The sequence below is a fragment of the Polyodon spathula genome, chromosome 26 (genome assembly GCF_017654505.1).
Source record: "Polyodon spathula isolate WHYD16114869_AA chromosome 26, ASM1765450v1, whole genome shotgun sequence".
Lineage (NCBI taxonomy): Eukaryota > Metazoa > Chordata > Actinopteri > Acipenseriformes > Polyodontidae > Polyodon > Polyodon spathula.
Window position 1 is genome coordinate 16,146,316 of NC_054559.1, and position 14,366 is coordinate 16,160,681.

A 14,366-nucleotide genomic window follows, 5' to 3' on the forward strand; every position below is an offset into this window, starting at 1 on the left:
ATGTGGAGAGGGCAGAACCAGCCCTGTGAGAGTCTGTGCTTTCAGGGAGAAACCCGATTCCAGCTTTAATGGAGAGCAAGGAGGCGTCTGGCAGCATCACAGACTACACAACATGTACCTTCACCTTCTGGGCTGACAGACATGGCTGGAGGTCGAAGGGTTAACTATTAGAGACATAGTGATAGGCTTTATTAACCCCCTCGGTCCAGACCATTCCAGCTTTGCCCTTCTAACTGTGTAAATTCAACACATCCCACCCCAGCCTCACACTGAGCTGTCGATACGTGGTCTTGTGTTGTGTTATTGTTGGGGTCCATTCGAGGAAAGCTCTGTCATCTGACCTGACCCTTCAGACACCAGTCTGCTCTCTTGTTGAGACCCCCCCCTGCTGCTGGACGCCTGCACTGTTTTCTTTACTGAAACTCAAGGTTATTTAGTCAAACACTTTCACTCTCAATGAGCACAGCTTGCAAAAGCTTTGACCCACACCCAGAGCTATTCTCAGAAGCCATCTTCAAATGAACTCAATCAGAGCGCTAGCGTGTGTGTGATCAGTAACCCTTACTAGTTAACGAGACGGCTTCTCTGCACAAGAGGTGAGTCTCTGCTCTAGTATCCTGGAGAATGAAGACTTTATCAACCTGTAAGATCGAAAGAGGGTCAAAGGAGCCAGAGCAGAGATGACGTCACTGTGCACGGATTGGGAATCACGTGTTAGAGGCACTGGCATCTCACTAAGAGCTCCCCCAGCACACGGAGGAACAGGCCCCTATGACCATTTCATTTATTCTGCTATGATCTGCCCTACCATGAGCTACCCATCTGTTACAGCGCTCGGGGTAACAGCCCTAGCAATAAGCAGGGAGGAAAGCAGTGCAGCCCCTGAGAAGAACACAGAATCACCTGCCAGCCGCTCTGAGGCGAGGAGCGCGACTCCACTTCAAATCTCGATTCACAGGAATTCATCGACACAAAGAAATGATGAGCAGTGCTTCAAATCAAGGGTCTGAAACTCCTCTCCAGGGGCCGTCTTGGGATATTCGATCTGTATATCTCTATACAAATGTCTGTGCATTTCATTTCTGACAAATACTGCATGTGCAGCACGTGTCTAACTGAACTCACTGTTGAAGTGCAGAAAGCCAGGAATCACAGCAAATGAAAAGCTTTCCATTACTTTAAAAAGATAAGAATAATATTCCTAGATAGGAGAGCTGCTTTCTCTTTAATGAGAAGAACAAACAAATACCAGGGTGAGATAAAGAGCAGCGCTATTCCAATGAGTACGTTTCTGTCTGAGACAGACTGCACACTTTCATACCACTCACAGTGCACACCCGCTCCATAGTCACAGGTCTTCAGGGGTTAAAAAGACGCATTGAGAGCAGAAGCTTTCCTGCAAGCTGCTATCCATGTTGTCAGATCTCCTATCTTATTGTTTTTGCTGCCTGTATGAACCATGCCCTGTGTTTAAAGCTGTGTGTTTCTGGAAGTGTATGGTAGCCATTGGCCCCTGCGCTCAAGTACAGCCCTTAATTCTCTGCCTTGGATGCTGGTCCTTTAATAATGCAATGATTGCACCTATAAGTGCATGCTTTCTTCACAGCACACCCATATCTCTCTGTTGGTTCATTCCTCACAGGTTTATTAACCCCTTGTGTGTGTGTTCTAGATGATTCTGGTGCTGTTTCCTCACAGATCTCTGTTTACTAGGAGCGTTACTATTCTAGCACATGCTGCTTCTGAAAAGACTTCTCAAGGATGATTCGGAGGGATCACAATCATGGGAAGTGTCTGCAATGAGTGAAGCATTGCTGTATGTTCAGGGAGTGGGGGTGGGGGTGGGGGGTATTGTCATGCCTAATCTGTTGTGGTAGCAGAGTGTCATTTTCAGTGATCGCTGCCTCCCCTGTGGTTTGTCTTGAGAGAAATGCAAAGGCAGCCTGGATTGTTTCTGCATTGGTCTTGCAGCAGAGTCTGGAAGTCAGTAATCATAGAAGCTAAACACATGGAAATGCTACTCTGTATATGAGCTCAGTACTTCAGAGTGCTTGATCAAACTGAGGGGATAACATGCTTTTAAAAGGACTTCTTTGAGGGGAAATTATTATATTTGCTTTGTTTGAATTTCTGAAGTAGATCGATTTTTAAGCGTACTTATTTTCCACATTTTCATGTGCAGAAACCCAATCAAGTGGGTGAAATCATTTTGCACGCAAACAATATATGTATTTTTTTAAAAACCCCATTCGTGGTCAACGTTGATTAGTTTAAAAATAAAATTGAACCGCATAATGCTGTATGGCAGCTTCTGTAGGACAATGAAATAAAAGCAAAGGCTTCAGTCCCTTCTGGTGGAAAGTGACTGGTAACTATTCTTTGAAATCCGAATGCCTCCGCTGCTGCAAATTAGCCCTGCTTATGTGATTAGAATACCTCTGAACCCAGGGCCAGCTGCTGCTGCTGCTAAAGAAAAAAAAGGAAATGAAAAGGGTTTTAATGAAATGTTTTTATCTCTTGGTTCTTGAAACAGGGCAAGCTCCCTGGACGCAGAGTAACTCTGCTCTGCATTTTAGCTGCACTTCTTGTATTACCAGATGTGCTTCTCCTAGAGAAAAGGGAAGGACCTGTGTGTAAAATGTGTTTCTTTGGCAGCAGCATCATGGATGCAAGCAGAAGGGGCTCATTGGCACAGCGTGACTGGTAACTAATGGGTTACTGTGGGAAGGGTTTGTTCAGCTTGACCCTGGCTGCTTGAAGACAAGCTGCTGTGAAATTCACATGAAAGATAAGCAGCTGATAACCATAGCTTTTATCTTCTAACCTTCTCTGTCCCGTTTCGCCTTTTTCTCTGGGGAAAAAAAAAAAACACTGCTCAAGAATACTTATTTCAACCCGAGCTGAACTTTATTCTTTATTCATGAGCGCAGCATGTGATACGAGCAGGAAGGGAAGGCGTTCTGTGACAGAGCCTGCTTTTCACAGCAGTCGAGCGTTTCTGGTCAAAGTTCTTAGGCTTTGTTAATAAACTCAAAGCAAATGTGTTTTTATTTATTGTCACTTGCAGTCAGTCTGCTCGCTAGAGTATTACTCGCTAAACAGAAAGTGCCTTATTTTGAATGTTTACCCAGGAATTATGAGCAAATCACAGATGCCTAAGGGGTTTGTTGCCATAGTTACAGTAGGGTTCTAAGCACCATCATCTGGTCCTTGCATCATCCAATCAGGTTGAAGAGCCAAAGCTGCAACATAAAGTAAAGATCTTTCAGCAACACAGTAGTAAGAAACAGATTCAGGTTGATGACTATAAGAAAGTAGTCGGGTGGCAAGGAGTGACTGCGCCCAGTCATGGCGGAACACGGATTCCAGACTCAACGAATAGCACAGCAGGAGACGAAGGTGAGAGCAAGCGACCATTCCGCCATACCTCCCTTTATTGTTCCAAGAAACAAACAAACAACGTTAGAATCTTAACAATCAGCTTCGTAAAAATAGAGAGAGAGCGAGAGAGAGAGAGAGAGGGAGAGAGAAAAAAGAACGGTCGGTCCTACTTTCAAATTATTGTCGTAGGCCTTTCAGATCAAATCTGTTTTAAGAAAGAAAAAAGAAAGACGCCGTGAAAGCACTCCTGCTGGGCTCTCATATAGTCCTGATGCATTTAGTTCAGTTCTTATGCTGGATGAATTGAGCGACAAAGTCAGTTTGGTTGAACGAGTGTGTGTGTGCGTCTGTGTGTCTGTGTGACAGGCGTTCGTGCTTTTCTGTGTTCATTCTTTTCTTTGACCGTCATCCATTAGGGTTATACAGCTCCAGCTCGGAGTCATTGCTACAGCATCCCAAATGCGTTGAACAGATAGAAGGAGTAGTTTAATGGATTTCTGTACATTTGTTTTTGTCAACGCTAGTAGATCTATGAAAATCAGATCTATAATATTAAATAAACTGGTGGAAGCAAATCTTTTAATCCACTGTGGCTAATCCACTCTCGGGTTTGTTAGCTCTGATATATTCAGTGTACAAAACAAAAAAAACAAAAACAAAAAAAGGGCCCAGATGAATTATAGTATTCTAAATCTCATTACTCGGAACATCCGAAGAATGATATTTTCAAAAGGCTGTATTAAGAGGCTGTAAATGCAGGCCTTTATGAGATGAAAGCCACTGGAAGCGGGACGGATTCCTGTTTGCAGGTCCTGTGTTTGAGGAAGGCTTGAATACAGGCAGCGGATCTGCAGGACGACGGGTAGCGGTGTCAGTGGAGAGCAGCCTGGGCTCCTGATTCCAGCCGACCCCCCTGCTGTGTGACCCATGGTAGCTGTCGATACTGCAATGCGATGACAGTCAGACACAGAGAGAGAGACAAGGGACCACTGTAACAATGGGCAAGATCAGACACATAGAGAGAGAGAGACAAGGGACCACTGTAATGATGGGCAAGATCAGACACAGAGAGGGAGACAAGGGACCACTGCAACGATGGGCAAGATCAGACACATAGAGAGAGACAAGGGACCACTGCAACGATGGGCAAGATCAGACACACAGAGAGAGACAAGGGACCACTGCAATGATGAGCAAGATCAGAAACACAAAGAGAGACAAGGGACCACTGCAACGATGGGCAAGATCAGACACAGAGAGGGAGACAAGGGACCACTGCAACGATGGGCAAGATCAGACACACAGAGAGAGACAAGGGACCACTGCAACGGTGGGCAAGATCAGACACACAGAGAGAGACAAGGGACCACTGCAACGATGGGCAAGATCAGACACACAGAGAGAGACAAGGGACCACTGCAACGATGGGCAAGATCAGACACACAGAGAGAGACAAGGGACCACTGCAACGATGGGCAAGATCAGACACACAGAGAGAGACAAGGGACCACTGCAACGATGGGCAAGATCAGACACACAGAGAGAGACAAGGGACCACTGCAACGATGGGCAAGATCAGACACACAGAGAGAGACAAGGGACCACTGCAACGGTGGGCAAGATCAGACACACAGAGAGAGACAAGGGACCACTGCAACGATGGGCAAGATCAGACACACAGAGAGAGACAAGGGACCACTGCAACGATGGGCAAGATCAGACACACAGAGAGAGACAAGGGACCACTGCAACGATGGGCAAGATCAGACACACAGAGAGAGACAAGGGACCACTGCAACGATGGGCAAGATCAGACACACAGAGAGAGACAAGGGACCACTGCAACGGTGGGCAAGATCAGACACACAAAGAGAGACAAGGGACCACTGCAACGATGGGCAAGATCAGACACAGAGAGGGAGACAAGGGACCACTGCAACGATGGGCAAGATCAGACACACAGAGAGAGACAAGGGACCACTGCAATGATGAGCAAGATCAGACACACAGAGAGAGACAAGGGACCACTGCAATGATGAGCAAGATCAGACACACAGAGAGAGACAAGGGACCACTGCAATGATGGGCAAGACAACCGACCCATTCCTGATTAAAGATGGCGGCCGTGCATACAGTAAATTAAAACATAATTACAACTCAGGTGTTGCTACTTTGAAGGATACCTTGAACTAGACACCCCACCCCACCCCACCCCCTCTCTAGAAAATGAGCATCTATTCCTGCTGTTTTGTTTCTTTTCTTGACAATGCACTTTCCTGTCCTGGTTTCCTGGTTGTGTGTGATTTGCCTGCTTGTTTTATGTTGTGCTGCTGCTCTGAGAATGGCACAGACTGCTTGAAGTATATCTATAGCTCGCTGGAACGTGGATAATGACAGGTGTTTGTGCTTTTCTGTGTTCATTCTTCACTGGACTCTTTTCTTTGACCATCGTCCATTAGGGTTATACAGCTCCAGCTCGGAGTCATTGCTACAGCATCCTAAATGCGTTGAACAGATAGAAGGAGTAGTTTAATGGATTTCTACACATTTTTTTCGTCAGTATTAGTAACTCTATAATAATCAGATCTATGATATTAAATAAACTGAAAGAGGCAAATCTTTTAATCCACTGTAGCTAATCCACTCTCGGGTTTGTTACCTCTGATATATTCAGCAATCACAAAAGGCATCAGCAGGACTCCAGAATACAATCTGTGACAGTCTGTGACACTTCAACTCTTTCAAGGATGTGCTCAAAAGAGCAGCAGACCAATATATATAGGAACCACATTTTCTTTCTTCAAACTCCTTTGGTTTGAATAACTTCATTATTCTTTACAAAAATGAATGTTTTCCCTTCGCACAACGCAGTCTGTGTTTTAAAAGTACTAGTGCCAATGTGAAACATCTCATCCAGCGAAGCATCTGATAGTTTAGCATTTTCTCTGGAGAAAAGGCAGATGACATTCATGTAATATGTGTATCTATGGAACTTTTCAGTGTTGTGTTTCTGATTGTCTTGGTCTGGCCCCTATTAAATAACACATGTTGTGAAAGTTAACCGCTGTTTTATAGAAGTGTGTATTTGTTTTCTATTTTAACACGTCACAAGAAAACATTAATGAATTGCATAGAAGCTGTAGAATTTTTACTTTAGTGAAAAGAAAGATTGTTCTGAGAAGTGGACATTGAATATCAGAGTTGGACACGCGCGATATATATATATATATATATATATATATATAATATATATATATATATATATATATATATATATATATATATATATATATATATAAAATCAGCTGGAATTTGACCAAACCCACAGTAATTTATACCATTGTATTCTGGCTCATTGTTGGAAGTGAGGAGTCCCTCAGCAAGCTGGCCTTACAAAAGGAGCAAATCCAAAATGGCAGGTGTGACAATTGCTCGTTGATACAAAGTTTTCTTAGGTTTGCTGAGTTCATTAAGGTTCCCGTGGAGTTTGTGTTGTGTTTATTATACAGCTGTGTTGCGCGCGTGCACTGGCTCAGTCGAGTGAGCGAGGCAGGATGGTGGATTATCTGCACAGCTCTCTGACTCGCGACCCCGCCTGCAACCTGTCAGTCACAAATCAAGGACCCTGTTGATTTCCTTTGCTTAGTTGCTCCCTCTTGTTTTACCGTCGTTGCTGCTCTTAGCTCCCTTGGTTTGATGCATGTTGTGTGATATATGAGGCTGTAAAAGGGAGCTTGTAGAGGAAGGGCCCAGGCTGGGGTGCTTTGCATGTTTGAAGGCTTATGCAACAGTATGTGTTCACTGCCTGTTCATAATGGATAAATATATCAAGATGTGCCTGGAATGCACATTGTTTGTATAGCGCTATGTGTGCTGGCCTCTGCTCTCGATACCTGCTGTGTGCTGACTTTACACACCTCTTCCAGAGGGCCTGCGCATTTACACATCGGATCTTTTTTTATTAAAACTTCAAATGTTCTTACAATTAAGCCTTTAATTATCTGGCTATTGCAAGTTCTTTTTTTTTTATACATAATTAGACATTTAGATAAAGACAAACGATATAGTTTCCTGACTTGTTAATAAAAATGACAGCATTATAGTTGTAAGATTTTTACTGATACAGATGTGGGCATGTTTGAAGCTCTCTGAGAGTGGAGGCTCGCTTTTCAATAGAATGTAATCCACAGTTTACAGGTTCTCTTATCAGTTTGAACAGACGCATTTCAGGGAGGGTCTGGAGTTGTGAGCTGTGCTTGTACACAGAGCAAGACAGGATGCTGGTGCTTGCTTGAACAGTAATAAGAAATGATTTATTCTGAACAGTTTGTTCTTGCCAGCGTGTTATTTCATACTGTTATCTCACATGACGTTTGTTAGACAGCATTGCCTTCACTAAAACAATGAAGGGCAGGGATGACACAAGCACACTTTTCACAGGGGTGAAGCCAGTACACAGCAGATCACTTTCATACCATTAGATCAGTCTTGAATTGAGCTAAGTCACGCGTTTGCCGTGTCCACAGTAAACTGTATACAGTGATGCATGTTTTCTATTTTACTGCATAAAATCCTTTACTGATGCTGTGTCCTCAGTACTGTTTAGGGTGCACTGCAATTGATAGAATGCAGTTCAGTGGTGCAGGTTATAGCTGTAGTTGAAGGCAGTTCAGTGGTGCAGGTTATAGCTGTAGTTGAAGGCAGTTCAGTGGTGCAGGTTATAGCTGTAGTTGAAGGCAGTTCAGTGGTGCAGGTTATAGCTGTAGTTGAAGGTAGTTCAGTGGTGCAGGTTATAGCTGTAGTTGAAGGCAGTTCAGTGGTGCAGGTTATAGCTGTAGTTGAATGCAGTTCATTGGTGCAGGTTATAGCTGTAGTTGAATGCAGTTCAGTGGTGCAGGTTATAGCTGTAGTTGAAGGCAGTTCAGTGGTGCAGGTTATAGCTGTAGTTGAATGCAGTTCAGTGGTGCAGGTTATAGCTGTAGTTGAAGGCAGTTCAGTGGTGCAGGTTATAGCTGTAGTTGAAGGCAGTTCAGTGGTGCAGGTTATAGCTGTAGTTGAAGGCAGTTCAGTGGTGCAGGTTATAGCTGTAGTTGAAGGCAGTACAGTGGTGCAGGTTATAGCTGTAGTTGAAGGCACTACAGTGGTGCAGGTTGTAGCTGTAGTTGAAGGCAGTACAGTGGTGCAGGTTATAGCTGTAGTTGAATGCAGTTCAGTGGTGCAGGTTATAGCTGTAGTTGAAGGCAGTTCAGTGGTGCAGGTTATAGCTGTAGTTGAAGGCAGTTCAGTGGTGCAGGTTATAGCTGTAGTTGAAGGCAGTTCAGTGGTGCAGGTTATAGCTGTAGTTGAAGGCAGTTCAGTGGTGCAGGTTATAGCTGTAGTTGAAGGCAGTTCAGTGGTGCAGGTTATAGCTGTAGTTGAAGGCAGTTCAGTGGTGCAGGTTATAGCTGTAGTTGAAGGCGCTACAGTGGTGCAGGTTATAGCTGTAGTTGAAGGCAGTTCAGTGGTGCAGGTTATAGCTGTAGTTGAAGGCACTACAGTGGTGCAGGTTATAGCTGTAGTTGAATGCAGTTCAGTGGTGCAGGTTATAGCTGTAGTTGAAGGCAGTTCAGTGGTGCAGGTTATAGCTGTAGTTGAAGGCAGTTCAGTGGTGCAGGTTATAGCTGTAGTTGAAGGCAGTTCAGTGGTGCAGGTTATAGCTGTAGTTGAAGGCAGTTCAGTGGTGCAGGTTATAGCTGTAGTTGAAGGCAGTTCAGTGGTGCAGGTTATAGCTGTAGTTGAAGGCAGTTCAGTGGTGCAGGTTATAGCTGTAGTTGAAGGCAGTTCAGTGGTGCAGGTTATAGCTGTAGTTGAAGGCAGTTCAGTGGTGCAGGTTATAGCTGTAGTTGAAGGCAGTTCAGTGGTGCAGGTTATAGCTGTAGTTGAAGGCAGTTCAGTGGTGCAGGTTATAGCTGTAGTTGAAGGCACTACAGTGGTGCAGGTTATAGCTGTAGTTGAAGGCAGTTCAGTGGTGCAGGTTATAGCTGTAGTTGAAGGCAGTTCAGTGGTGCAGGTTATAGCTGTAGTTGAAGGCAGTTCAGTGGTGCAGGTTATAGCTGTAGTTGAAGGCAGTTCAGTGGTGCAGGTTATAGCTGTAGTTGAAGGCAGTTCAGTGGTGCAGGTTATAGCTGTAGTTGAAGGCAGTTCAGTGGTGCAGGTTATAGCTGTAGTTGAAGGCAGTTCAGTGGTGCAGGTTATAGCTGTAGTTGAAGGCAGTTCAGTGGTGCAGGTTATAGCTGTAGTTGAAGGCAGTTCAGTGGTGCAGGTTATAGCTGTAGTTGAAGGCAGTTCAGTGGTGCAGGTTATAGCTGTAGTTGAAGGCAGTTCAGTGGTGCAGGTTATAGCTGTAGTTGAAGGCAGTTCAGTGGTGCAGGTTATAGCTGTAGTTGAAGGCAGTTCAGTGGTGCAGGTTATAGCTGTAGTTGAAGGCAGTTCAGTGGTGCAGGTTATAGCTGTAGTTGAAGGCAGTTCAGTGGTGCAGGTTATAGCTGTAGTTGAAGGTTCATTGGTGCAGGTTATAGCTGTGGTGCAGGTTATAGCTGTAGTTGAAGTGCAGTTCAGTGGTGCAGGTTATAGCTGTAGTTGAAGGCAGTTCAGTGGTGCAGGTTATAGCTGTAGTTGAAGGCAGTTCAGTGGTGCAGGTTATAGCTGTAGTTGAAGGCAGTTCAGTGGTGCAGGTTATAGCTGTAGTTGAAGGCAGTTCAGTGGTGCAGGTTATAGCTGTAGTTGAAGGCGCTACAGTGGTGCAGGTTATAGCTGTAGTTGAAGGCAGTTCAGTGGTGCAGGTTATAGCTGTAGTTGAAGGCAGTTCAGTGGTGCAGGTTATAGCTGTAGTTGAAGGCAGTTCAGTGGTGCAGGTTATAGCTGTAGTTGAATGCAGTTCAGTGGTGCAGGTTATAGCTGTAGTTGAATGCAGTTCAGTGGTGCAGGTTATAGCTGTAGTTGAAGGCAGTTCAGTGGTGCAGGTTATAGCTGTAGTTGAAGGCAGTTCAGTGGTGCAGGTTATAGCTGTAGTTGAAGGCAGTTCAGTGGTGCAGGTTATAGCTGTAGTTGAAGGCTGCTACAGTGGTGCAGGTTATAGCTGTAGTTGAAGGCAGTTCAGTGGTGCAGGTTATAGCTGTAGTTGAAGGCAGTTCAGTGGTGCAGGTTATAGCTGTAGTTGAAGGCAGTTCAGTGGTGCAGGTTATAGCTGTAGTTGAAGGCAGTTCAGTGGTGCAGGTTATAGCTGTAGTTGAAGGCAGTTCAGTGGTGCAGGTTATAGCTGTAGTTGAAGGCAGTTCAGTGGTGCAGGTTATAGCTGTAGTTGAATGCAGTTCAGTGGTGCAGGTTATAGCTGTAGTTGAAGGCAGTTCAGTGGTGCAGGTTATAGCTGTAGTTGAAGGCAGTTCAGTGGTGCAGGTTATAGCTGTAGTTGAAGGCAGTTCAGTGGTGCAGGTTATAGCTGTAGTTGAAGGCAGTTCAGTGGTGCAGGTTATAGCTGTAGTTGAAGGCAGTTCAGTGGTGCAGGTTATAGCTGTAGTTGAAGGCAGTTCAGTGGTGCAGGTTATAGCTGTAGTTGAAGGCAGTTCAGTGGTGCAGGTTATAGCTGTAGTTGAAGGCAGTTCAGTGGTGCAGGTTATAGCTGTAGTTGAATGCAGTTCATTGGTGCAGGTTATAGCTGTAGTTGAATGCAGTTCAGTGGTGCAGGTTATAGCTGTAGTTGAATGCAGTTCAGTGGTGCAGGTTATAGCTGTAGTTGAAGGCAGTTCAGTGGTGCAGGTTATAGCTGTAGTTGAAGGCAGTTCAGTGGTGCAGGTTATAGCTGTAGTTGAAGGCAGTTCAGTGGTGCAGGTTATAGCTGTAGTTGAAGGCAGTTCAGTGGTGCAGGTTATAGCTGTAGTTGAAGGCAGTTCAGTGGTGCAGGTTATAGCTGTAGTTGAAGGCAGTTCAGTGGTGCAGGTTATAGCTGTAGTTGAAGGCAGTTCAGTGGTGCAGGTTATAGCTGTAGTTGAAGGCAGTTCAGTGGTGCAGGTTATAGCTGTAGTTGAAGGCAGTTCAGTGGTGCAGGTTATAGCTGTAGTTGAAGGTGCTACAGTGGTGCAGGGTATATACAGAGGTGTGTTATACACAAAGCAATGCACACCTGCTTCCTGAGCATCCACAGATGCACTGTACTGTTGGATGTTCAGAATGATTGTTTTGCGAGGGATAGAGGTTTTTTTTTCCTTTTGGGTTTCACTTTGGTGTTGATTGAAAAGTTTTTAAATAATTAATAACCTGTCCTCCACACTTGACTCTTCTTTCAACTTTGTCCTCTGTGATTAGATCCAGACTAAAGGCTTGCCCTACAGTTGAGAAACAGACCTCAGTGCAGAGGCCAGTGTCACGGTATATCTGCTCTACACACAGTTTTTATATTGGTAATTTCATACAGTAAGAGAATGTGTTGGAATTTGTATTTGCTTTCAGGTAACACATTTTTAAGCGATACTGCTGACTTATATGAAAGAGTGCTGTTAAATACCTTCTAAATTATTATCCTGCTCTTGTGTCAAAGTGCTCTGGAAACATGTGGTGTAGAAAGTTTAAAAGACAAGCAGTGCAGTATTCACTGGAAATAAAACCAGAAAACAGCAATAAGTGTTTAATGCTGCCCCTCCATCCCCTGGATCCTCTCAAAGCTGCAACAGCATCTTCTTATTAGTCTCTCTATATATTCTGGACTTCCTTGGTGTTTAGCTGTAAAAACTCATCTGTATGCCAACAGTAACCAAATCATTTGGGATCAAATTAGCAGGCATTAGCCAGCACTCTTCCTAATCCTGCCTACCTCTACAAATGCGCCGGAGGATCCAAAGATTCGAGTAATTAGACGCTCCCGAGAGACCTTGTATTCCCCACAGTGAATTTGTTTGCATTTAATGAAGGAATAACTAAATGTCAGAGACAGGTATCAAAATAACACTGCAGGAAAACTGACCTTGTTATCTGGGTCAGAAGCAACAGCAAACACACTTAGAGCTCTGTCTCATCCAGGCACAGCACACACAGACAGCAGGTCATTCTCAGAGCTCTGTCTCATCCAGGCACAGCACACACAGACAGCAGGTCATTCTCAGAGCTCTGTCTCATCCAGGGACAGCAGGCGCAGATGGCAGGTCATTCTCAGAGCTCTGTCTCATCCAGGCACAGCACACACAGACAGCAGGTCATTCTCAGAGCTCTGTCTCATCCAGGGACAGCACACACAGACAGCAGGTCATTCTCAGAGCTCTGTCTCAGGGACAGCACATACAGACAGCAGGTCATTCTCAGAGCTTTGTCTCATCCAGGGACAGCACACTCAGACAGCAGGTCATTCTCAGAGCTCTGTCTCATCCAGGGACAGCACACACAGACAGCAGGTCATTCTCAGAGCTCTGTCTCAGGGACAGCACATACAGACAGCAGGTCATTCTCAGAGCTTTGTCTCATCCAGGGACAGCACACTCAGACAGCAGGTCATTCTCAGAGCTCTGTCTCATCCAGGCACAGCACACACAGACAGCAGGTCATTCTCAGAGCTCTGTCTCATCCAGGCACAGCAGGCGCAGATGGCAGGTCATTCTCAGAGCTCTGTCTCATCCAAGCACAGCACACACAGACAGCAGGTCATTCTCAGAGCTCTGTCTCATCCAGGCACAGCACACACAGACGGCAGGTCATTCTCAGAGCTCTATCTCATCCAGGCACAGCAGGCGCAGATGGCAGGTCATTCTCAGAGCTCCGTCTCATCCAGGCACAGCAGACACAGACGGCAGGTCATTCTCAGAGCTCTGTCTCATCCAGGCACAGCAGACACAGACGGCAGGTCATTCTCAGAGCTCTATCTCATCCAGGCACAGCAGGCGCAGATGGCAGGTCATTCTCAGAGCTCCGTCTCATCCAGGCACAGCAGACACAGACGTCAGGCTTCCTCTTGTTCAGCCCCTCCGATGCTCATCTCCTTTTCTTTGTCTCACTCTTCACTTCTCCACGGCAGCTTTACCCTCAGCGGGGCAGCAGGCAGCCCAGTGGGGTGACTTTAACATTACTGAGGAATCCCTGTGCAGTGATGATCTCTAATAGCTTACACTACAGCAGTGACGGGGTGCAGGGTCAGCACGCAGTTTCAAACTAGTTTGCTTCTGCAGTTTTAGGGGGCTGGATTAAAGAAGTTCTAAGCTGTGTTTTACAATCCATTTCTTTACCTCTTATTAGCAGTAAAGCATCATCACTGCCCCCTCTTTCTGTGATTCGTCTCTTTTCTCTGCTTGCTTTTTGATACTCGTATCCAGGGTAAGACCTTGACAAATAAAAGAGGGGCACAGACAGTGGTTTTGGTGCAATTCAGTGCAACTCTGTAGTTTCAACTTGGACGACGTTGCTATTTACTACACTTTACCACGTTTTACTGTGCTTTTACCAGGGCAAAACAACTTTTCGACGTTCCTCTTAATGCCGGCATCATATGGCTGTATAGTTTCACAGGAGTTTGTAAGGTAGTGGCTGTTTCTAAGGGGTGAGAGGATTTGGAATTGTTCCAAACGTATTTCCAAGCAGCATTTTTTGTTGTTGTTGTTTTGTTGTTCAGAAAGGTTTTATGGCACGTCCTTGAAATCAAAAGCCTTCCCGTGACAGATAAAGTACATGAGCAAATACACCCCATTCAAACAGCCGTTCCTTTTTATAACCTTTCAGATTGCAGAACCAGCGCTTCCAACAGGTAAACACTTTGAGAGACACCAGCTTCAGAGTTCCATGTGTGAACTCTGTCTGACCCACTGTGGCTTCCGCTCATTTCAAAACCAGTTCAAAGTATAGTGTGGTCTGTGAGGAGTGAAGATACACCTTTGTGTAGAGCTGTGTGGGCTGTGAGGAGTGAAGATACCCCTTTGTGTACAGCTGTGTGGGCTGTGAGGAGTGAAGATACCCCTTTGTGTACAGCTGTG